General features: G+C 37.6%; 1 protein-coding gene across 4 annotated transcripts in view; it reads left to right on the forward strand.

Moving 5' to 3' along the window:
* The first annotated feature begins 1323 nt into the window (after positions 1–1323).
* Positions 1324–23833, forward strand: part of ptprfb (protein tyrosine phosphatase receptor type Fb) — a 218470-nt gene continuing 195960 nt past the window's right edge. For all 4 annotated transcript variants that reach the window (XM_056260780.1, XM_056260782.1, XM_056260783.1 and 1 more), the window contains exon 1: positions 1324–1636. The gene's annotated coding sequence lies outside the window, so the exon portion shown is untranslated. The remainder of the gene's footprint in view (positions 1637–23833) is intronic.

Consider the following 23833-nt stretch of genomic DNA (forward strand, 5'->3'; position numbering starts at 1 on the left):
ACAGGGATTCATTAAATATTTAAAGACACCATGAAATCAGAATTGACAATTATTTTTTTTATGGAATATGGAGTATTTATAGTTTTTATTAATTAAATGATTTATCAATGGACATCCTTTTTCAATCCTCATAATATTTAATCAAAATAACTTGCCCTCTGTCTTGCAGTGACATCTCGGCTGTGTCCGAAATCACCCCCACACCCTTAAATATGTCACTGTTTTAGGGGACAGTCATTGAGGGGTGTCCAAAAAAGCATAGTGGATGTTATCGAGTGCACTCATTCAATCCCACAATGCACCGCAATATTGAGTGTACAACCGATGTACACTCAACGACTAGAGAATATCCATAATGCACAGTGGTGGTTGTGCCAAATTAATTCTCGGGTCTCACCAGAAGATGACGCCCACAGGTGAATCATCCATCCATCCATTTTCCAAACCGCTGGACCAATGTGGCTACAGCGTAATATCATACAAGTATACATTCCTTTTTAATTAATGAATAAATTGTTTAATTTAGGTTTATACATCCTAGTTTCCATGACAGAGTTCAAGATAAATCTTTTCAGGCTTCTACTGGAGCTACCAGTATGCTATGTTTCAAATGAGTATTAAAACAGCAAGCACAAACTATGCAAAACCGTCCAAATTCACTCACTCGGTTTCATTCAGTCCCTAAAGTGAACTATATTAGTGTAAGAGTAATGTAAAGAATAGTGAAAGAGGGTATAGGGGACGGTTTTGAACACAGCCCTCATCTTTCCTCTGTGTTGAGCGCTATCAAATCCCACTCTATAGGCTAAAAAAAAATTGTTTTATTCAAGAACCCGGATTACAAGGACATCACAAATGGGGAAGAAAAGACGATAGCAACTTTCGTTTCAAGACGAATTAATTTAAATCTATATTATTTAATTATGTTTTATTTTTTTAGTTGTTAGCCTACTTTTAAATAATGTAACATTCAATTAATTGTATGTTTTAATATGCGATTAATAATTTGGCCATGGTCAACTTCAATAAACTGATTGTTGTTATTTTTCAAGAGTTTTATTTATTTATTTATCAAAAGGTCTGGGCTGATGGATATCGTTGTGTAATATATTAAAAATATTACATATAATATTTGATTAAATGTATTCTATTTAGGTTAAACGTAATTGAATATCTGTCTAGGTTAAACCCCACTAACGTTACATACCTCTGTCTCATAAAGCAGCAACCACACTAATCTAAGCGGAGACTAATCTAACCGATTCGTGAACGGCCGAATGGTCACGAATGTTTCCGAAAATGCGCACGAGCAACCTGTAAAGCAGTAGGGAGGGAGACAGCGTGATAGCAGCAGCAGTGTCTCCGACCGCTCTGGAGCACAAGTCCGTGAGACACAAACTCTGGATTCACAACAATAGAAGCTTTTACACTCTACCGTAGTTACAGCAACCAGTCTGAATAACGGGATTATAACGGCCGCGTGGCACATTAGTAGAGGAAGAGTCGTTACTCTGTGGAATCAAATAATTTTTCCAGTTGATTTAAAAGTGGATTTGTACGTGGCCAACTGAACCGGGTGAAACGAGCGGTTGCCGTGCACGGAAAGAAATGCAAACCGCGGCGGAACGGAGAGACGGTGAGTTCAAAGCGTTTCTCTATTCACTCGGTCTTGTTCATGACACTTGTTTCGCGTAAAGCTGCACTTTTAAGGTGATTATTGTTTGCATTAATGAGAGCCACGAGGGTTGGAGTGATCGCGAAATTCTAGTAATTCTCAGAGAGAAACTAACGGGTGAGTGAGTTGACGTCGGCTAAGCTAGTGCACTAGCTAACCGACCGATTTAAAAACTTGCATATCTTTAATTTAGGGTGGTTTTCTCAAAGGACAAGTGCAAATGAGTTCATCTCCTAGCACAGCAAGTTATAAAGACTGACTCTATTTTGTCGCTGTAACTCTCATTTTAGTGCCTCGTGGTCTCAATTTCTTGTCAAGAAGCGTTTGATGAGGATCAAGTGCAGGGCGCAATGTAAGTTAACGTTAGTTCTGTCATGTATACGAGGGATGAAGCTGAACTCTTGACCACAGGTAATCTATAATGCACAGCGCATATTCTCTGGTAAAAATGCATTAACGTAACGTTATGCAGAGCGAGTGTCGCGGGACATTTCTTCTATCAGCGAGCTCACTTCTTCAAATATGCATTTTCTTATGTAAAATATGCCATATATTAATGTTGTGCAATGTCGTGTCAATGTTTTTTTATTGTTATTATATTTTTTTTACTTATGCATAGGCCTATATTTGAAATGGTTCAATCGGGTGTGATTATGAAAAAGGCGTAAGTTAAAGAAATTAATTCCAAACACGTACATGGAGATTTAGTACATTTTTAAAAAAATGCCTCCGTCTGTGAATGACCGTGCATATATTGAAACGCACACTCACACATATTATACAAACATATTGGTCTTTTTTTCTTTCTTTTCTGGTTTCTTTTTTTTTACCCAAAACGTAGCCGTATCGTATGCTGCCTTTAAAGTCGATGTCTGCTGAGTTCACTATTTCCAATGGCATTATAATCAAACATCGCTACAACGCAATGAGTTTTATTTTACGTTTCCAAATCATAATATTTTACAGTGCAGTTCAAACCAACTCTTATATCCACACCGCTCTGTTAGAAAGTATTATTTGACCTGTTTTGTTGATATTTTTGGTGGGGCTTCAAAGAAACGTGTCAGTGAGATTTACGTTACATGAGAAGTAAAGCTCACGCGCCTCAAAACGCTGATCAGTCAAACATTAAAATACTGTCATTTACTCATAATTTTGAGTACCGTACGACTTATTTTTTTCGTGTAAAACAAAGAGAGATGTTTGGCAGAATGGCATTCTCAGTTACTATTCACGTTCACTGCATATTTTGTGTGTCAGTCAAGACATTGTGCCTTACAGCTCCTGTTGTGGAAGAAAGGAAGTCTTGCAGGTTTACAACAACATGAGGGTGAATAAATGTCGATAGACTTAATTTTTTGAGTGAACTGTCCCTTTAACATCTCTCATGCAGTGGGGCTCCAGCAGAACAATACCACTCTTGTTATGCTATAGACATTATGCATTATTGTTACGCCGGTTTTGTTGCCCTTTCCCAGGTCCTTCTACACACAGGGTATCCGCGGGGTCTTGAAAAGTATTAAAAGGTGATAAATCAATTTTGGGAAAATTAAGACCCTTAAAAAGTATTAAAAAGTCTTATCACGGCTTTATAAAGTCTTAAATTTTGAAAGTATTTTTTCTAGGGATGCCCCGAATATTCGGCCACCGAAAATTTTCGTCCGAAAATAGCCCAAAAGTGCATTTTTGGTTTTCGGCCGAAAGACTTTTATGATGTGAAATGTTGTGATGACGCAAACAGAAACCGCGACCTGCACGTGCTTGTCTGAAGCAACATGTCTGCGGTGTGGACGTATTTCAGTATATCTGAACCCGCGAGGAGACGGAAGCCTTGTTTATTTCGCCTGCCTCTGCAGCGCGAGTCTCCAAAGACAGCGCGCGTAACGTTACCTCTCCAAACGGTCGAGGCGACTTGACGCGCTCGCCGTTGTACTATTCTTTGAAACGACAGGGGACGACTCAAGTAACTGTCCTCTAACCATCAGGAATCGGTGTAAAGAAGAAAGATAAACACGTGACAATGTTTATTTTTTAGTAGCCTACCACCACCAATTCAAAAATAATCATGTAAACCTGAGATTATTACTTGTGACATTACAACAAAATATGTATAGGAATATGTACTAAATTAACGCTCTCTTAAATATTTTCTAATTTCACTAAACATATTTCATTAAGTTTCGTGTACATTTGTATTAAACATGGACCTTTGTTCATTAAAATGGCTTTTTATGCTAGTATATGCTCATTTTTAAAATGTAATCAACTAATTTAGACGTGCAAACTGGGTGCTGGTGTGATAAGTTCGTGCTCAGCTTTGTTTTTATGAGAGAACATTTAATTTTAAAACCTTTCTGCAGGCCAGCAGATTATTATTTAATGTACACATGAGTGGGGTCAAGTTAAACATTTTAGTTTGAATTTTATTTTATACTGTGCATTGTGCTAAATAAATATTTGCATAATTTGTAATGGATTTATTCTTTGAAAATGTTAATTTGTGCAATTGCAATGCCTTGATTTTAGTAAAGTTTGTACACAGTCATAACCATAAATGCAATGGTACTTATAATTGGCATAATTTCTTTCGGTGTTTCGGTTTTCGGTTTTCCGGCCTTGGGTTCCTCTTTTACGGTTTTCGGTTTCGGCCAAGAATTTTCATTTCGGTGCATCCCTAATTTTTTCTGAATTAGCTGTCCAACAGTTTGAGTCCCAAAAACATCGTAAAAGTGTGTGAATTTAGTAATTTTTATTAAAAAAAAAAAAAACGAAGAACTGAGGCACATGTCAGCATGATTGTTGTTGAGGGTGGAGCAAAGTTTTGTTTTTTAATAAACTTTGCTTTGATTTACTATCCCATCCTATTTGATTTTTTTTTTATCAGAGTGGTATATAGTCTTTATCACAAACTAAAACTGTTAAGTTAAAAGTATCACTGATGTAAATGGTTACAGCTTGAAGTGGCGGTGAGGTATTAAAAAATATTGAGAAGGTCTTGAAAAAGTCTTAAAAAGGTATTAAAATTAACTTCAAGATTCCTGCATATACCCTGTACACAGCAATTCTGTCCGTCAGGAGTTATTTTAAGAATGGAGCCTATACATGACCATACGTGAACACTGCGGGTGAGGGTTTCAACCATCCAGAGTTTTTATTTATTAAAAACAAACAAACAAAAGAGCATATATTAGGAATTTTAGAGTGCACATGAAGCATGTCAGCAATATCAAATGATCTGGTAAAGCTCAAGAGCAAGTTTCGTGCAATTGCATCAGAAGTCTGAAATAATTTGACCAAGGACAACATCATTTTCTTGACCCTGTGCAATCTTCTGGTACTACTGTTCATGTAATTAGTTTAATATTCTGTCAGTTCTGGTTTTGTCCATAAAGACAGAACGACTCCTGAGGCTAGGGCTTGCTGGAGAAAATTTGTGGTCTATATTTTGACTGGCATTAAGATGAACAGATAATATCACACGTGTGATTGGATCACAGACACTAATTTGCTGATTTGCTGAATCATTGAAAGAATTTCAGATACAGCCGATCATTGTGACCTGCTAAAATAAAATATAATAAAAGCATTGTGCCTGAAAAGGATTTTCTGGATAATGTAGGCTACCTTGTCATAGCAGCTGTCATTAATTAATGAGCATAAAACCAGAGATGCCCTTCAAGCAAGATACAGTTGTTTAGTGGTCTTAGTAGCTGTTTTGTTTGTGTCAGACTCAGTAGTATAGTTTGGTATCTTCCTCTTTCACCCTCTCACCCACTTCATTCTGGCAGAGGGAACTAATTGGCACGTTTGAAATGCCCGGCCCTCTGTTGCCACATGCTGAAAAGCCACTTCCCCTTGCTGACGCTGTCTTATGATTTCCATGTGCGCTGAATTTGAGTAATTTCAGGGCCTGGGCTCTAATGAGAGATTTTATTTCTGTAGTGCATCGGTTGTGGTGTCGGGGATCAACATTTATAGGACTCATATCTGGGAACTGAAAGTCTCTTGGACTTCTCAGTGGTACGTTGGGCTCTGGCATGGGAACATGCATTTTTTATTTATTTAAACAATTCAGCCTAGTCAACACTTTTTTAGGAGTCCTGTGGCACAGTCAGTGTGGTCGAATTTTTTGGTTTGTTTCAGAAGTTTTTAGAAGATCTGTTGTTTGCTATAGTTCCGTTCACTCTAAGAAGGTCATGATGAGCATCTGAATAAAAGACAACGCTTTGACGAGACTTAGGGGCTGTTTACACGACAACGTTTTCAACTAAAAACTGAAAACATTTTTTTATGCGTTTTGGCCATTAATTTACATGACAATGGTGTTTTGGGGGCCTGAAAATGCAAACCTCTGGGTTTCAAAGTGCAAGTTTTTAAAAAAAACAATACCGTTATTATCTTTGTGTACAAAAACGAGACTTGGTGAAAAAGATGACGTCGTGCACAAGCGTATTACCAGTTCAGTCTACAGGCGCGTAGTGTTTCTTTACAAAGTGACATCGCAACAATACAGCGCTTTTAATTGTTTTTGCGGATCGTCAAAACGGTCTTTTTGTCCTTCTACACAGGGGTTTATTTTTTACTCTAAAGCAGGAATTTTCTAATTTTGTTGCCACAGATTTCCAATATGTTGATTTTTTTTTTTGTGTGTGTGCTTGATCCCCTTGTATAAAGACAACTACAGTGATTGTAATGTGTAATACCTATTTATTAGAAATGGAAGTATTATAAATATGTGCAGAATATTACCTGAAAAATATTTCTATGAAGTTGACATTGTATCCTTTTTTGATATACTGTTACTATAGATGAATAAACCTGAAACAATTAAAAATTATTCTAGAAAATAATTTTAAAGAATCGTTCTAAAAATAAATGATTCATGTCATGTTTTCTCTTTAGAAAGCAGTAGGCTAATGTATTTGTTTGTTGTTGTTATAATGTTGTCAAAATCATGCTAAAATAAGGCTTAGCCTATAACTTAAAATATTTGTATTTTGTAAGTAAAACGTTTGTCTTATTGCCTCAATATTGGATTAATATTATCTTTGTTTCTTTATTTTAAATTTATTTTAACTTCCATATTGTGTGTATCCATGTGATGTTTGGTAAAAGCCATCAAACAAGTAGCAATTCAAGGCTCAAGTCAGGTTTCAAAATGAATAGCGAGGCATTGATCATAAATACTTCCTTAATGCTTTGGAATACCGCTTTGGAATGACATGAGAGTGAGTCAATTATGACAGAATTTTCATTTTTGAGTGAACTAGCCTATTCCTTTAAAGTAACTAATATCATATACACTTCACTGATGGCCTTGTAGCTCGGCCTTTCGTGTATGGGTTCAGTTGCTCACTTTTTTGGAACCCCATATGATCCTTAGAATGCCAGTTTGATGTCACCCATTGTGTTTTCTGTAGTACCCAAGTCGCTGTCATTGAAATTGCTAAGTTTTCATATTTCTCAGACTCTTAGAGAACTGAGAAGTAGCTAAGTATCTGCAAGCTAATTCTGCAGTAATTTGGCTGCTGATTGAAAACAGGTTCTCCATTAGTGGGCCTGCTGGTGGCATTATAAACCATTTACAACACAGTTTTATGGGACATCTCCATTTAACGAAAAGTGGAAACAGACTTTTGCCAAGAAATGGCCCAGACCCTTTATAAGAACACAGTGACTAAGGCTATTTTGATGTGCCCCCCATCTTTTCAGTTTTACATAATTTGCTGAAGTTACAGCTTAGATGGTTTGTGCTGAGAGGTAATTGCTCTGCCCTGATTTATTTTCAACCGTATTTGAGCAAAGAAAGAGGCGCTGTGCAAGCTGTTCTTTTGAAAACTTGCCCTGATACTTTTTCCAGCTTGTTTACAGGTGAAAGCCTATTCTTTTAACGCTTGTTCATATTGGTGCTTACATTTTTATGTTTGATATTTGACCATTATTCAATGGTTGACACAGTACAACCAAAATATGACCCCTTTAATGTCTCATGCTATGGCTTGACGGTATGACAGTATAGAAATATTGACCGGTAGAGAAGCGCGTGCACAAAATGCTGTCTCAGACACTGTGTCTCAGTGATTTCTACCACATAATGTTACAACAATATACACAACAACACAACAATACATTTATAGGTTGTAAAATACACACTGATGTCTATAGAAGCAGCGAAAACAATAATTTCAGTTATAAATTGACGAGGTCAGTGTTTCCTCTAGGATTTTTTCCAGCTGTGGTGGCAGGCCCATATCCCCAGGGGGAGGGGGCGTGGCCCATGAGTGATATTCCCATGGGCCACGCCCCCTTGCCCTAGGTGTTTAAAACTCCCTAAGTATTATAATATGAAAGGCTTCAATAAGAGCGGCAAAGCCATTATGCGCATCCCGTGCGCAGAATGACACTTGACACAACATAAAGTCATAGCGTGCAGCGCTTCGCGAAGTTCGCATTGAAAAGTTCAAAGCACAAAGCGAAGAGATTATATATATATGCTTAGTGTATTGTATCTATGCAACAGTTTATTGAGCCTTTTCTTTTAACAGTTTTAAATTTCAGTTGCAGTGCCCATGAAGAACAATTCTCTACTCCAGTGCTGTAATCTAACAGACACCCGGGAGAAAGGAATATGATTTAGAAAGCGCAATAAACTCCAGCAAGATAAGTCATTTTATGCAAACCATAGACCTTTATCTACAAATAAAGTATAATAATGGGAACATTGATCTTGAAGAGAGTGTCGTCGTAACCGAACGTGACGTGCTGTTTGAATGCTGAATGGAGAATGACTGAGGAGAGATAAGTTTCCATTAACTTTAACTTGACGACTTAAATATGAATTTTTACCTCACATTATGCTATTGAATGACTTTAGAAGTCTTGGAATATATGCAAACTTTATGGTGCTTTACAATGTTTTTTTATGCCTTTAGTGGGGCTTAACAATAACACAATAGTATGCACAATATCGGACCTCACTGAGAAGCTGCAGCCGATTTTTGGTGTCACGGCCCGCCACGGCAGAATGAATGTAGCGGAAACACTGGAGGTGTTTCAGGGCTCCAGACTAACTTTTTGCCTTGGTTGCACTGGTGCGCCTAACTTTTTTATTTAGGTGCACCAGCACAAAATTTAGGTGCACAAAATTTTTTCCTCGTCTCGCGTTGCCTTTAACGCCACAATTTCAAGGTCACCTTTTTATCACGCTCCATATACATTCATATATATTATGTAAATGCTTTTAAACAAGAATAATAATAATACATTTTTTTTGAAGCACAATTATACTGTATATAAAAATGTTAATCTTAAAAAAAAAAAAAAATATTTAAAGTGCTGTTTTTACATTGTTCAAGTTAGGGCAGGGTATCGACACAAATTTCACAATTCGATTCAATATTGATTATTTTGGATATCAGGTACAATACATGGCAAATTTTCTCAAGGAAAACAAATCTCTTAACTAATGCTGTAAACTGGGAGTCAGTTGTAGCCCACTATGCTTCATTAGCCTACTATAATATTGAAGGTAAAAATTACCTGATTTGTACACAAACACTTAAATTACACTTTTATTTATTTTTATAATAATAAAGTTATATGAAATATAAACATTTAAATGGTGGCTGCATAAAAACTTGCCAGATTTTTTCAAACAACATGCATTAAATATTGAAAAACATTAAAAAATTATAATGAATATGCAATATGGTGCATATATTTGGCAAAATGCTCTTCCCTAGAGTTAATTTTTCTAGCTAGCTAACGAGTTTATGGTCACTGGATATGTTTTTTCTGAGGTAAATGTGACGTTACATGACATTGTTTACAAGCGTTTTACTGACGTCTTTCCACGGTTGAAACACTGATTGAGCGATTCCATGTGAAAGATACGGATTTCGATAAGTTGTACTCTATCTTTTAGCACACTTTCAGATGCTCGTTCATGTTTATTTCGCGCTGTAACTGGTATTATTAAGGCGGAAGAGAAGATCATGTGCAATCCGCGCTGCTGCTTCTCTTGAGCTGAGCTGAGCCAGAGCGATCTCACGCAACAGCGTCAAAACACTATTTATGTTTTTGAATTTCATAAGAAAATGGACCTAATTTGAAATCTGAGACTTTGTTTCATATCAATAGTAACAAAGCACAAAGATTATTGCGATTTATTGGATGGGATGCTCGCTACAATGTTCCATTCATTCATCAACTGAAAACAGCATAGCCCAACGGTTCGTAAAATGAGAATCGATTAAAATCGAGAAATCAATATTTTTTACCTAGTTCAATAGCCTACATTTTTTAAAGTTTCTTCGTCGTCTGTTTTCTTGCGTTTATTTAGCTGATGCTGCTGATTGCCGTAACTGATTCTCTGGTGCTCACGTCGCAATTTATTTCAATCACACAGACAGCACGGAGCATTTTAGTCCTACAGGAATATCTGAACCACAGCCAATCAGAGGCAAAGACCAGCCCAATCTCTATCTCTGATTGGTTTAGACCACGATATGATCCAACCATGCGTGCAAGGAGAACAAAAGACTCGTTTGTTGAGAGGCAACGGATGCGATCATGCGAGAAGGTTAGGTGCACTGGTGCGACCTAGGAAAAAATTTAGTCGCACCCTTACAAATTTTGGTTGCATATGCGACCAAATTGGTCGCACTCTAGAGCCCTGTGTTTTATTCATATCAGATACACATTGTGTACGTAATTGCTGTAGGCCTACTTGAAAACTACTGTTAGACCTACCTGAAAAGTACTGTTTATTTAGTCTATCTTTATTTGTGCTATTGCTTGCAGTTTGATTATATGATAAACTTTCACTCTGATTTTTAAACTTTGCAATTAATCCGCGATTCAAATGTGTGCCGAACCACGGGGCCTCGTCCGTACGGATTACGGATCAACAATGATCCGTTTAACCCCTATCTAGATGTTATTGGATATTTAGCCAGTATATTTAATTGTTCAAGCTCATTTTAACTTTTTTTTTTAAAGCACAAATAAAACACTTTTAGCCTAAATATATCTTAATATATTCATTTATTTTTCACACTGACTGTACATTATAATGTTGTGATGCTCAAATTTAAAATTGATTTGTTTGTGACAAAGTATAGGCTACTTTTATCTCTGTGATTTATCCGTAATCTGTTATAACATACCTGATGTGTCATCCACAACTGTAATATTGGTGCATCTCTAGATCTCACTCCTACCATCATATAGGATTCTGCTCATGCCGCCCATCCCTAACCGTTGCAGTGCACCGATGACGCTACAGGCCATGTCCAGTTTGTGATTTTGCGTGTGACTTATTAGATTAGCGAGTTAGTCACCGGGCCCCCGTCACCATTGTGGTGGCTCCATTAGGCAGAAGGACGTGTCCAAGGTACGATTACTGCCAGCGAGTCGTGTGAAGGTGACCTCCCCCTCCATAACCTAATCCAAACACGCAGACATACGTACACCGTTTCCCTCGATGTCTTTGTTGATTCTCTTCTTGCTACTCTTTTCTGTCACCTCAATTTTCAATAATCCAATAAAGTCAGCCGGCCGCTTGTCATATTGACATGCATGTGGTTCTGTGCGTTGTCACTCAGGAAGATGAATGTAGAGGGAGTTGTGAGGCGTCGTACTGATAGGGAGGATTCCTTAACGGTTATGCAGCATTAATGGCCTTGTGTGTTTAACAATTAAACAATTTGCTGTGGGCTCCTTTGAATATTGATAAGGGAGGCTCTTTTGCAGCTCTGTTTAGAAAACTGGGACGTGCAGTTGTTGTGGGTTGACTGACAAACAGTGGTTTGGATTGCAGTGCTTGCTGCCACACTTGCGCTTTAAAAAAAAAACAGAGTTAAGATAGTGTTCGTAAAACCATATAACATTAAATAGAGAACAGTTTAGTACAGAACCATTTAAGTGGGAGGAGATGTTCTACTTGTGGAAATATGAATGGGAAAAATCATATGGTGGCTGTGGGAATGGAAAGTCCTGCCTTTTAGTTAAAAGGGTTTTACCCTATTGATAGTTTGGTTATTCTAGACCAGCGGTTCTTAAACTTCTTGCCTCAATATTCCCCCCAATACTTTGATTTCTGCTATAATAATGACAAAGCTGCATGTTTTCAGATTGTATTGACATTACATTAACCATGATTTCTTTTGTTAAGTTTCCTGAAGTTTCAAGAGCTGTAGCCTATACTCTTCAATAAAATAACTGATTGTAGTTTCCATCTTAATTGTGCTTTTTTGTATTTAAATTTATATTATTTTAATATATTAATTGTATTTATTCATTAAAATATATTTTTAGGATGATTTATGAGCAACATTTATTATAGCCTAATATTGATACCAACCTTGCAAGAGCATTTCATGTCATGTCTTTCAGTTGCTAGGGTTGCTATTATTTTTATTGAATTTTTTTCAGAATATTTTTTTATTCAAAAGTACCCACCCGCAAGTCTTTGATATTCTGGTCTCTAGATATGAGTCGGGTCCATATGGGTTCACTTTATTTTAGAGGTGACGTAGTTACACATTGCTATATGTACTTACTATTAGGGGTGTGACGGTTATTATATAACCGTGAGACCTACGGTTATAGTTGAACACCGTCATTAGAACTCTATAACCGCCAAAACCGTACTATTAAAACATTTTTTACAAACATTTTTTATCATAGAGAATGTTTAAATACTAATATCAGCTTAAGAGGGAAACGGAGGCTGCTACTGCTGGAGATGATTCGGGAGAGGTCTGTCTGTACTTTACCGATCAGAGCGCGCGCTGACACAGAGTAAAGGCCAATTTATACTTCTGCGTTGGGTGCGCGCAGTAGGTACGGCGTAGCATACGCACAGACGCGTACCATACGCCGTACCCTTCGCCGTAACCTGACGCGCACCTCCTCAAAAATGTAACTACACGTCGTGACGACGCGGACCGCAAGATCTGTGATTGGTCGGCTTGGTAGCATCGCGTTTCCTCCTATGCATTTCCGGCGTGTTCTTCTGCACCGCCCGCCATTTTCAAATTCTAAGTACAGCGAAACAGTTAAAAAAACTAAAAATTTACCTTTTCCACCTCGATAAGCTCCAACTCCAACATGATCTGCTCTCTTTCAGTCGCCATTGCTTGCAGTAACCTAAACTCAAAACAGCCGCGAGGAATCTTCTTCTTCTTGCCGCGAGGAATCTAAACACAGTGGAACATTAAAACCCTCCGCCGCCAAACTAGCGTTTCGGCGCTGTACTGCAGAGCAACGCAGACCTAAACGCAGAAGTATAAATGCTCATGACGGCGTCGCCTACGTGCGTAGCCTACGCCGTACACTACGGCGTACACTCGACGCAGAAGTATAAATTGGCCTTAAAGCCTTGTTTATACTCGACGCGTCCGCACGAGTGCGAAGGTGCGCGCGGCAAAAATGACGCGTTCGGTGCGCAAGACCGGCAAGAAAGACCCCATTTGGCTTGGCTGTGTGCACGGCTTTTTTTGTAACAGCGCGCGCGGCGCCGCGTCCGAGGATGACCGACTTCAAGCCGAATCTGCCCGAGCATGCACGTCTCCCCCCCCCCCGACGACGGTTATGTTACGAACCGTCACATTTGACTCACGTCATAACCGTCATCACCAATTCTGAAACCGGCACACCCCTACTTACTATATAGTAATTAAAGTAGTAAATTATGCGTAACTAACCCTATATCAAACCCTGACCTTAACTCTATATAGTAAGTACATGTGGTTAATTAATATTACTCAGTACTTATTTGAGTAAGTACAATGCAACTACATCACCTTAAAATAAAGTGTAACTGACTCCAGGTAGGAATGATAAATCCAGTCTAGAGATGCACCGATCAAACTGCTAGGGTCTGGAATTGGCCGATTTTCTCGAACAAAAAACTAACAAAAAAAGTAGATTTTTGTTTGTATGCTGTCAATTATAGCCTAGTATTCTAAAATATTCAATCACATAAATCGGAATCGACCAAGAAAATTGCAATCGGTGCATCTCTAGTCCAGTCATTTGATGACTTCCCCAAGTATGGGTACTAATATTCTGTCCCTTAGAAATAATCAAATACCTTCAAACTACTTGCCTTACTGTTGTTGTTCAGACCCGGAGTTATTGTGGTGTTTGCTTGATTAATAAATTGGTATTCACGATGTAAGTATGGTTTAGTGTAGTAATTGGGCATAATTGCAGACTCCAAGCTTCAAATCAAAAGGTCAGCACTGACCAGCTGGGCTGAAACAAATCTGTGTCTGTTTTGAATTTAGCGAACATTGTTTTTTTGCTCAGCAAAAAATACCTCCGCTAGCACTTTCTCCTTTCTCTAGTCACTCTGGACTGGAGTGAACTGTGACTTGTTTTCTGCATTCAGTCAGGATGGATTGAGAATATTCCAGTTTTTTTTGTCAGCCATTATAGACAAAAACCTTCCACAAAGCATACAGCAACTGCTTCAGTATCGTTGAAGGGAGCTAGGTGCTGTCTTAAGCTGTTTTTAAAGGGTTTGGACAGGGTTTGTAGGTTTTGATGGAAATAGTTTTTTTTTTTTTTTTTTTGAGTCCCACTGAGGGCGGACTGTATCATGAGGACAAGAGGAAGCAGCATGCGGGAGAACGGGAAGATGCCGTTCTGGTGCTTTATCTTCCCACTGGTGTGCCAGATGGAGAAGACTGGGGGAGTCCTGGCATAGAGGGGGTGCTGGTGTCTGCCCAACCGTCACAGAAGGACTCCCCCCCTCATTCAAACTGTGTTGTCCTCTGGACAAAGAAGAGACCATTTAAACAGAAAGGGCAACTGGCAAAGTGATGCATGTTTTCTTTTATGTACAAGTTTGTATTGAAAGACTGAGCTCTGCAGAAACTCATTTGCTTTGAATATGTGAATGCCCACCACTGTTTTCTTTTCCTAATTTAATTGAACTATATATTATTTTTGCATCAAGGCCATAGTGAACGAATGGTCCAAATGGCAAGCAGGTAAAACCTGATAAAGAAAGGGCAACTTTCTTACTAGTGAAAGAACGTTTCAAGCCAAGACATGATTAAAATACTTTGTGTTGCCTTTCACTCTGTAATTACTGCAATGGACTTGCATACAGCCAAGACTTTCTGGATTGTACTGATGGAATATCGTTAAGCTACTGTCAGAATCACTTCATAAATCGCAAGTGATGTGGTCAAACTGTAAAGCAATAAGAAACACATGAAGACTCTGTCAGAATCTTGTTCCTGGGATGTCTGTATGCCAGTATGATTTTTTCCCACAGTACAATACATTGGAATGTAATTATTCGACCGATAATAGGTTTTACTGATATTTTCCCCCATCTTTAAGCATTTTTCATAATCGGTATTGGTTTTGTTATATCGGATTCACCAATAAATTGTGCTATCTTGTGGACGCTGCGTCTGAGGGGAGATTAGTCAACAAAGGTAAAATTGCTTATCTCCCTTGATTGGTAAACTTTAAAGGACAAGTTCGGTATTTTACACTTGAAGCCCTGTTTCAAGATCGTTTCTGATGAAATAGAACGGTTAAGATTAAAATTTGGACACATGCTGCTGTCCCGAGAAATTTCGGTTTCTGTGGTTCTTGAAACAGGGCTTTAAGTGTAAAATACCGAACTTGTCCTTTAAACATAATGGCCATTAATGCACAAATGAGATATGTTACATGTTTGATATGTCGGCCTAGTTTAAACTTGGCGCTAATAAATAAAGAATTCAGAGTCATGTAATCAATGTAACTTTACATCTACTCAGGGTCGCCACATAACCATAATACTGGTGTTGTAAATATAATTTATTCTGAAGCAATAGTCATTAGTGTTCAGTCAGCTTTGACATATTTAAATCTGCATATTTATGATATTTTAACCTTTTTAAAGAGCATTTTTTCCGCTAATCGTTTTAAATATATGCTTCATCTTTCATTTTAAATTCTTAAATTTGATCAAAAAATGTAATTGGAATAATAAGATAAGATACTATATGGTAACTTGTTACCAATCAAATTAAATAATTTTTACACTGAAAAATTACAACTGCGTTAAATAATGTTATCAGATTGTTTTCAATATTTTTTAAATGAAATGTTGGAAAGAATGATACTTTTAAACACAAAACTAAACCACCAGTAGTTGGCGGCAGGCGACCGTCTTAATGAATGAGTCATTGAGCCATTTATTCAAACGGTTCCTTCAAAACACTGAATCATTCAGTAATGAAAACACGGTTTTGTGTTCCGATGAGATGCGTTATGGTTCTGCTATGATCTTTGTTTGGAACTATTTTCGCTGCTGAAATAGAATAAAAAGAGTCAACATTGTGTCTAAAATTGTGACTTAATATTAATTTCTTGTTTATTGAACTGTCTTATGAAATCAGTCACATTTTCAATCCTGATGGTATTCAGCACTCTTGGTCGTGTGATGTTGCGTAACTGTATCATACGTTATAAATATAAAAACTCCACATGAACTTTTATCGCTGTATGCTAACTGAGTTTCTTTTGTTTCCATTTCTCCTCATGAGTCGCGAGCACTACCTTGTTACCTTCAGACTGTCAGCGGCTGTTTGCGAATTGGTTGGCAGTCCGAATGTCGGCAGATATTTTTTTTAACGATAATAATTTAAACATTAAATTACATTTTAAATGAACAAATATTGTAAGTAAACAACAATTCAAGACTTATAAAAGAATTCTGCATCTATTTTTATGTGTGCCAGCTGCCACTGTCGGTGGCACTGGCGCACCCGTGGCTACGCCTGTCATGGAGAGACATGGACTATTGTGTGCAACACAAGCCATGAAACTGAACCTTACACTTGTTTCTGTCATGCCTTGGTGATCTGGGTCCCAAACAGCTTCTTAGTGCCCAAACACACAACCCTGCCATCCATATAGATGCTACAAAAACATCGCAGGCCACTATAGGTACGCCTTTGTCAGAATGATGAAGGATACAATGTACCCCAAATCTCTTCTCTGTCTATCTTGCATCCATAAATAACTATTGGAAGCCTAGAGATGCATTGGAGGGATCATTTTGAGGATGCTCTGGATATTGAGGTACTTGACCCAAAATTTTTAAGAGATTCCATCAGCTCAGCAGAGGACAAAAGGGAGAGGGTGCAAGGAGTGCAGTGCCACCACCTACCAGGAAATGACACACAAATGCAGACACTGTGACAGAAATTGTCACCTCAGCATGTGGAGTATTAGTCACAGCTGACCACCTATGTGTTCAACCCATGTTCCAAATCAGATTTGGTCACAAGAAGTTGAACATGACAGACACCTTCTACTTTGTTGAAAGATTGTGATGGGTTGATTGTTAGGTTAAAGCGATTAGCACTTTTATTCATGACCATTCAATGGAACCTGACAGCCTAACATTATTAGCTATATGAGACAGGCTAGAAATGACTGTTGAAAGGAATCACTTAAAAGTTGTCCGAGTTATGCCATATTCCCCTTATGCCGTTGCATACCTTTATGCTGTTATTTTTTTGTTTAAAATAGTGACATCTGTTAAGGCCCAAAGAGACCAATAACCCCATAAAAATAGTGACTCATACATGATGCTCCTGCTGTGGGTTTCAAATATAATATGGCTTTGTAATGTTACATAGGCTAGTCAGTTCCACAATGTAAGAATATAATTCATTCCAGTGATGGAAAAGCTGAATTTTCTACTCCAGTCTTCTTCAGTGTCACATGATCCTCCAGAAATCATTCTAATATGCTGATTTGGTGCTCAAGAAATGTCTCATTATTATCAATGTTAAAAATAGCTGCTTAATGTTTTTGTGGAAACCGTGATGTAGTCTGGATTCTTTGATTAAATAGAAAGTAAAAAAATAACAGCATTTGTTGCAGTAGAAATATTTTGTAACATTAATGTCTTACTCTCACTTTTGATCAATCCTTGCTCAGTAAAAGTATTAATTTCCTTTCAAAACTTTTGAATGGTAGTGTATGTTCGGAAATGAAAATTATTTTAAAATGAAGAAACCTGCTAATAGAGGGGATGATAAACTTAGTTAGTAGAGGTGAGGGCCATTAGGCCGCTCTCCAAAAAGGCTTGTGATAAATGAGCTATTAAATCCTCTGCTTGTGGGTCTTCGAGGCTGAAAGGAATTGGTGGCATTATCTCTTGCAAATAGGTTTGAAAATGCTTTAGGCCACAACAAAAACTCAGATTTATTACCCTAGATATTTTATGATGTAAACTCTAATCTCTTGCATGGGTGTATGTATTTTTTCCCATCTAGACCTTGAGACTGCATCTAAAATTACAACTACACATAATTGTTTTTCCCTGTTTTTATGTAGAAATTCCTTTCTGCATAATCCTTTCAGTTGAAACTGTTCCTTACAGGAAGTAGTCATTTGCTCTCCCCAGCCCTCCAGCAATGTCTCTCATATTTGTGACCTTTTTATTGCACGTCTCAGTTTTATTAGTCACCTCTCCTCCCTCCGTCTTTGCTATTAAATCCTCTCCTGTCATGCATACACTAATCCAAATCTTTCCTTTCTTCTCTACTCGCTATACTTTATCTCGCCGTTGCTATAGGAAACTGCACTTCATAATCATTCTTATGAAAATGGAAGTCGGCTCCTATAATGAGAACAGAAGGAATATCAAAAAGGTGGGCAGTATTTAACATGGATATAGGCTGCATTCATAGCAGACTATTAAACTTTTTTTATTCACACTGGAAGAGTTATACTTAGAAACTAGGGCTGCACCATTGGGGGGAACAATCTAATTGCGATTTTTTTTTTTTCTGGTTAAAATCGCAATTTGTGATTTAAATTAGGGATGGGCATTTTAAAAAAATATTGCATTCGAATATTCGGGCTCATAAATCGAATATTCGTTTATTTAAATGATCGATGTTCAACGAAAAATGTCATTTTTTAAGTTTTTGTCACCAGTTCTGAACAAGCTTACGATTAGGCAAAACACAACAAGCTTACAATATATGTTAACATTTTCTTTTAGTTGAAAACATTAAACAAAAAATATAAATAACAAAACCATTTAAGCTCAAGCAGCGCAATAATTAGTTATTCAACTAATAAAGCAGACTGCGCCAGTTATCGTACAGAACGTACACTCGAATCAGCATATGATTATCGTCGTGTTTATATTGTTTCACGTTTATGTTGAGAAAAACAATAATATCCACATGCTCGAGTGAGAAAACGCGCTGAGCTGACAGACGTTGCAGAGACACAGATAACGGTGTGTCTAACAGCACTTTGTGTTTTCTGTTCTTAAACCGGTCTCCCTCAAAGAAACTTGAAGGAAATACATGTCTCAATCATTTTGCTATCAGATAAGTTATAATCTCGGCTCACTCAGGGTAGGCCCTACAGCTGCGCTCACCTGCAGTCGTGAATGCAGTGATGGACAGCTGTCTTTCCTCATTCGACGGGTGTTTTTGGATTTCATGTGATTTCTCATTGTGGTGATGTATTATAACTCAGATTCATTCATTAATTTGATCAAAAGTAATTCCATTTTGTAAGATCATTTAGTAGGATAATTTTCATAATTTACAAGTAATTCCAAACTTCCCGAGGCAGACGTGATCAAATACAAACAACTTGTTAACACGCTCCACAGCGCCACCCTGTGCATTTAATTATAATTGCGAGTTAGTGCTTGGGATTTATTATGGATTTACTGGATTTACGGCTAGCAAAGCAACGTAGTAAAATTCAAATAGTATTTTATTTTTCGAATAATAATTACAGATTGAATATTCAAAAATTTGAATACTCGTGCACACCCCTAATTTAAATGCAATGATTAATAATTATGATTATTATTATTTCTAAAATATTAAACAAAATAAGAGACTTGATTGCTTTATATTACGAACAGATGGAATTTAGGCTTTTATTCACACATTAATCAGCGAACCTAAACAGAAGCTCAACCGTATTTGCTTGATACGCAAGAACAAACCTCATTGGTTCTTGCGGAAGCTCAAAGGTGCTGCGTAACACGAGAATGAACCTCATTGGTTCTCGCATGTCAAGCGAATATGTTGAGCTTCCGTTTACCATAAACGTTGATGTGTGCATTGATGAATGTTAATGTGAATATAAGCTTAAATTCAATCTGTTCATCATATAAAGCGATTGTGTCTCGTCATAAAATTTGGACTTAACCGCTCAATTCATATGGAATTAGTTTTACAATTTGAGGGTGGGTAAATGATGACAGAATTTTCATTTTTGGGTGAACTATCCCTTTCTCACACATACAGGCCAAATGTACGTTTCTGGGCCAAAGACTTGGAAAGAGAAATGGAGCATGGACACTCCGTCTGGCCTATAATATAATATATAAATGTGTGTTGCAATAGCAGCAAATTTAATTTTGTATTTACATAATTTCATTTCAAAGTCATATCAATATATTAATGTACAGAGTCAAGTACTTTCAATTTGACTTGATACTGTTTAATGTTAGAAGGGCATTGATTGAACATTGTTTTTTTTTTTTACTTTAGCTTTTGCTGAAGTTAACCCTGATATTGTATTGTTTGTTCAATAATCTGCAGACCCCCTTGCATCATCATCATAGACCCCCTAGAGTCTTTTTTTCACCTTGAACGAAATCATGATTTCCTTTTTAAAGAGGATTTCACTTCAGAAAGCGCACAAGAGCAGAGAAGTTTGTTTGCTGAACTACATGGACAATATCAGGTCACTTCAGAGTTCAGCTGGAGACCCATAGAAAAAAAGATCAATACAGAAAACTCCTGAATTGTATTTATTTAAAATGCTGTAATAATGCCGATTATTACAGTCAAATCAGCACATTAATGCTCTAAATATAGTGAGCTGCAAATAATGAACATGCATCTGAAAACAGTCACATGTTCTCCATCTGAGGCTATCAATAATCTCCATTTTAATTAAAACAAATTTAAACAGCCTATTAAAACTCACAGCTGTTTTTAATGAACAAGAGGAATGTTTCTACAATAGCTTCAAATGAAAGACGGCACACAGCGAGTCATTGAGTCTCCTGTCTATATTTTAGCCTCAAAGGATTAAAGCTCCATTTACACTTACAAGTAACAAGAGATCCACACAGACCATTCAGATAATGAAATGTGCATTGGTTTTTTACACCTGGTATTAAACCATGTGGTGTTTGATTAGTCATGTGGGTTGAATCTCACACTTCCAACAAACAACCCCTCCACCCTCCATAGTGAGACATAAAAGCCCACATGGAATCAAAATAAACCCTACTTATTTTCATAATGCACCTCTGTGGTCTTATTGTGCATGGCTTACATTATTACAAACATTAAATGTTTAATGTTTACCGAAAATATGTAATAAATAAATCCATCAATTAGGAATAAATTGCTCATCCTCAAAAAAGACTTTCTTTCAGCAACCAGTGGTGTGAGTGTGGGGCGGGGCTATCTGTTTGACGGACCAATGAATGGCTAGTAAGAGGATTGTTCGAGAAAATTGAAAACAATACATGTTCAGTTGGTTCTGCCCGAGATGCAGAAATTACACAGTTCAACTTTAATATGCCTAAATGAACTATATCATGAGTAACAGTAGACTATATTTCCAGCTCCATTTATTGTTTACAGAAGTGAGTTTGAATGCATGGCAGCAATACACAGAGGAATTTGGAGAGGGAACATAGTAACGTTAAGTTCTTCTGACTGAATTCATGGAGCATCTCAAATGCTAGCTGACAGAGGATGTTTTTTTCAACATCACCTGCCATCAGCGCCTGAACTCCCAACCACTGCAATGCAATGCAAGTCTGAGTGAAAGCCTGATTATTATGCTGCTGTTGGTGGTATAGACTTCAGGACTCGCATGTCATTTAGGTTGTAATTAGTAACATTTACACCCTTTACGAACATCATTTTTGTTTCTCGTTTCATACAGTCCCTCGACCGTCTCCGTGCCACAGCTTTGGCTTTCTCTGAGGAGGGTGTTAATATTTTTAAATGGCGCACTTGCAAGTGGATTATTTAAAAGGTGGCGTGTCAGGCAGATCTTTATCTGGTGACTTAGCAGCTTGAGTCGGAGGGACTCGGCATGCCGTCTTTGAATGCTGATTAGATTGCTCTCTCTCACTCCTGTCGGCTGAATTGCACGCTAAAAGCACGTAGGCTGTTGTACATTAGGACCACATGAGGGGACTGAATGTGATTTTAAAAAAAGAGAGTGAGACTGTGTTAGAATACTAAAGTGATAGCATTGTTTAACCCTCCAGTGATGTGTTATGAGTAAATATGTTGAGTTATATATGGTTTATTGTCCTTTATTGACCCAAAGGTTAGCCTACGTTGTGTCTCGACAGTCCTGCCAACTTACGCCACAGCAGGATGTGGCTTGCCCTTTGATTGTGTGCTGAAATCATTCTTGGTAGGAATCAAGCTGTGGGATATTCACTGTACACTCTACACAATTCACTCTTCCTTTACAGAAGAGCACAGTATGTGAGTACATGGTGTAATGAGCTCTACTCTGTTCCAGAGACGTCAGGCACATTCAGACGAAAATGGGCATGATGTGCCCCTTCAGACTTTGTATGCATTGCCCATAATAATAAAAAAAGGCTTATTTTATATATTAGATTGATTATAAGGCTGGGTTGTGACCATGGAATAAAGTGTCTATCGTTAGAGATTTTACTGTTGCTAGGCCTGTCACGATAACAAATTTTGCTGGACGATAAATTGTCCAGGAAATTATTGCGATAAACGATAATATTGTCGTTCCGAGACCATTTACATCTAAAATAATGATAATGGCATAATAATGCAGGTACACCTTTTCAAAGATCAATAAACTTTTATTTCTAAAGACTACTTAACACTGAAAATGGAAAACATTTTAAATATCCACAATAAATGAACAAAACAACCAAAAACAATAAAAGCAATGTCTCTGTTAACAAAAAAATGCACTTGAATAAATACCAAAAATAATAAATAAAATGGATGTAAACAAAACCCGACCCTACCCTAAATGATTTGTTATTAAAGCATTAACACACAAACCACTGTTAATTTAACATAAAAGCAAGCAGTTTACTGCGTGCATGGTTTGGCATGAATGAATGTGCGCAAAGTGCGCTCGCTTAATAATTCCTAAAAAGCAGACAGTTCATCGCAATCTCACACATCTCTGTTATTATCAATGAAGCTGACTGCACAATGAATCTTTCATAATATCCACACTTTGTTTGTTATAATTCGAGGATTTGCCAGCATACAGAATTCAGCACTGAACAAAAAGTCAGTTTTGAGCGGTGAGGGGACTAGGGGAGTCTATCTTAAATGCTTCTGATTGGCCATTGCGTTCAAGAAGTCAACACATATGTCTGTGATTGGCTACATCGCTCATCGCTGCAAACATGTTTTTATATGTTTTATTCATAGATATTTCTAGTTTGCGGGAGTCCCGCGAATCGTTTTATTCTCCCGCAGCCCGGACACACAGAGAGAGTGCATTACCGCCCACGGCCGGCCATCAAATCTAGTCGCACTCTATTGCGTTGGGAGTGCACGTCTCTAGATCAAGGGCCCGGCCCGAGGATAGTGTCGGGCCGGGTCGGGTCAAGTTCGGGCAGAGAATCTAAGCTCTACTTCACGCTTAGGAACCGAGAGTTGTCATCTAGTCTCTTTGGGAGAGAGAGAGAGATAGAGATAGAGAGAGAGATAGAGAGAGAGATAGAGATAGAGAGAGAGACGAGGAAAACAAACAAGCATGTAAATGGAAATTATCGCGTCCGTAAAAATTATCGAGCTTATTTATCGTGCGATTAATTGATTTATCGACTATCGCGACAGGCCTAACTGTAGCACATTACTAAAAGTTGCAGACACGGAAGTGATAAAGAAACATGCATGAATGAGAAAATAAAGAGTGGGACGTGCTTGATGTTGAGTGCAATAAGCTCTCAATGTGAAAAGAACTCAATGTGGTTGGTGCTCGCGCTTGACTGACACACAGCTGAAGTGCACACACAGAAATCTGCCTCTTTTAGACAGCATGCAATCAGTTTGTATCTTTGCTCTATTGTAATTGCCCTACTGTTTGTAATTTGCTTATTTGTTCTTA

This window comes from Rhinichthys klamathensis, unplaced genomic scaffold (genome assembly GCF_029890125.1).
Source record: "Rhinichthys klamathensis goyatoka isolate OS25496 unplaced genomic scaffold, OSU_Roscu_1.1 h1tg000178l_1, whole genome shotgun sequence".
Classification (NCBI taxonomy): domain Eukaryota; kingdom Metazoa; phylum Chordata; class Actinopteri; order Cypriniformes; family Leuciscidae; genus Rhinichthys; species Rhinichthys klamathensis.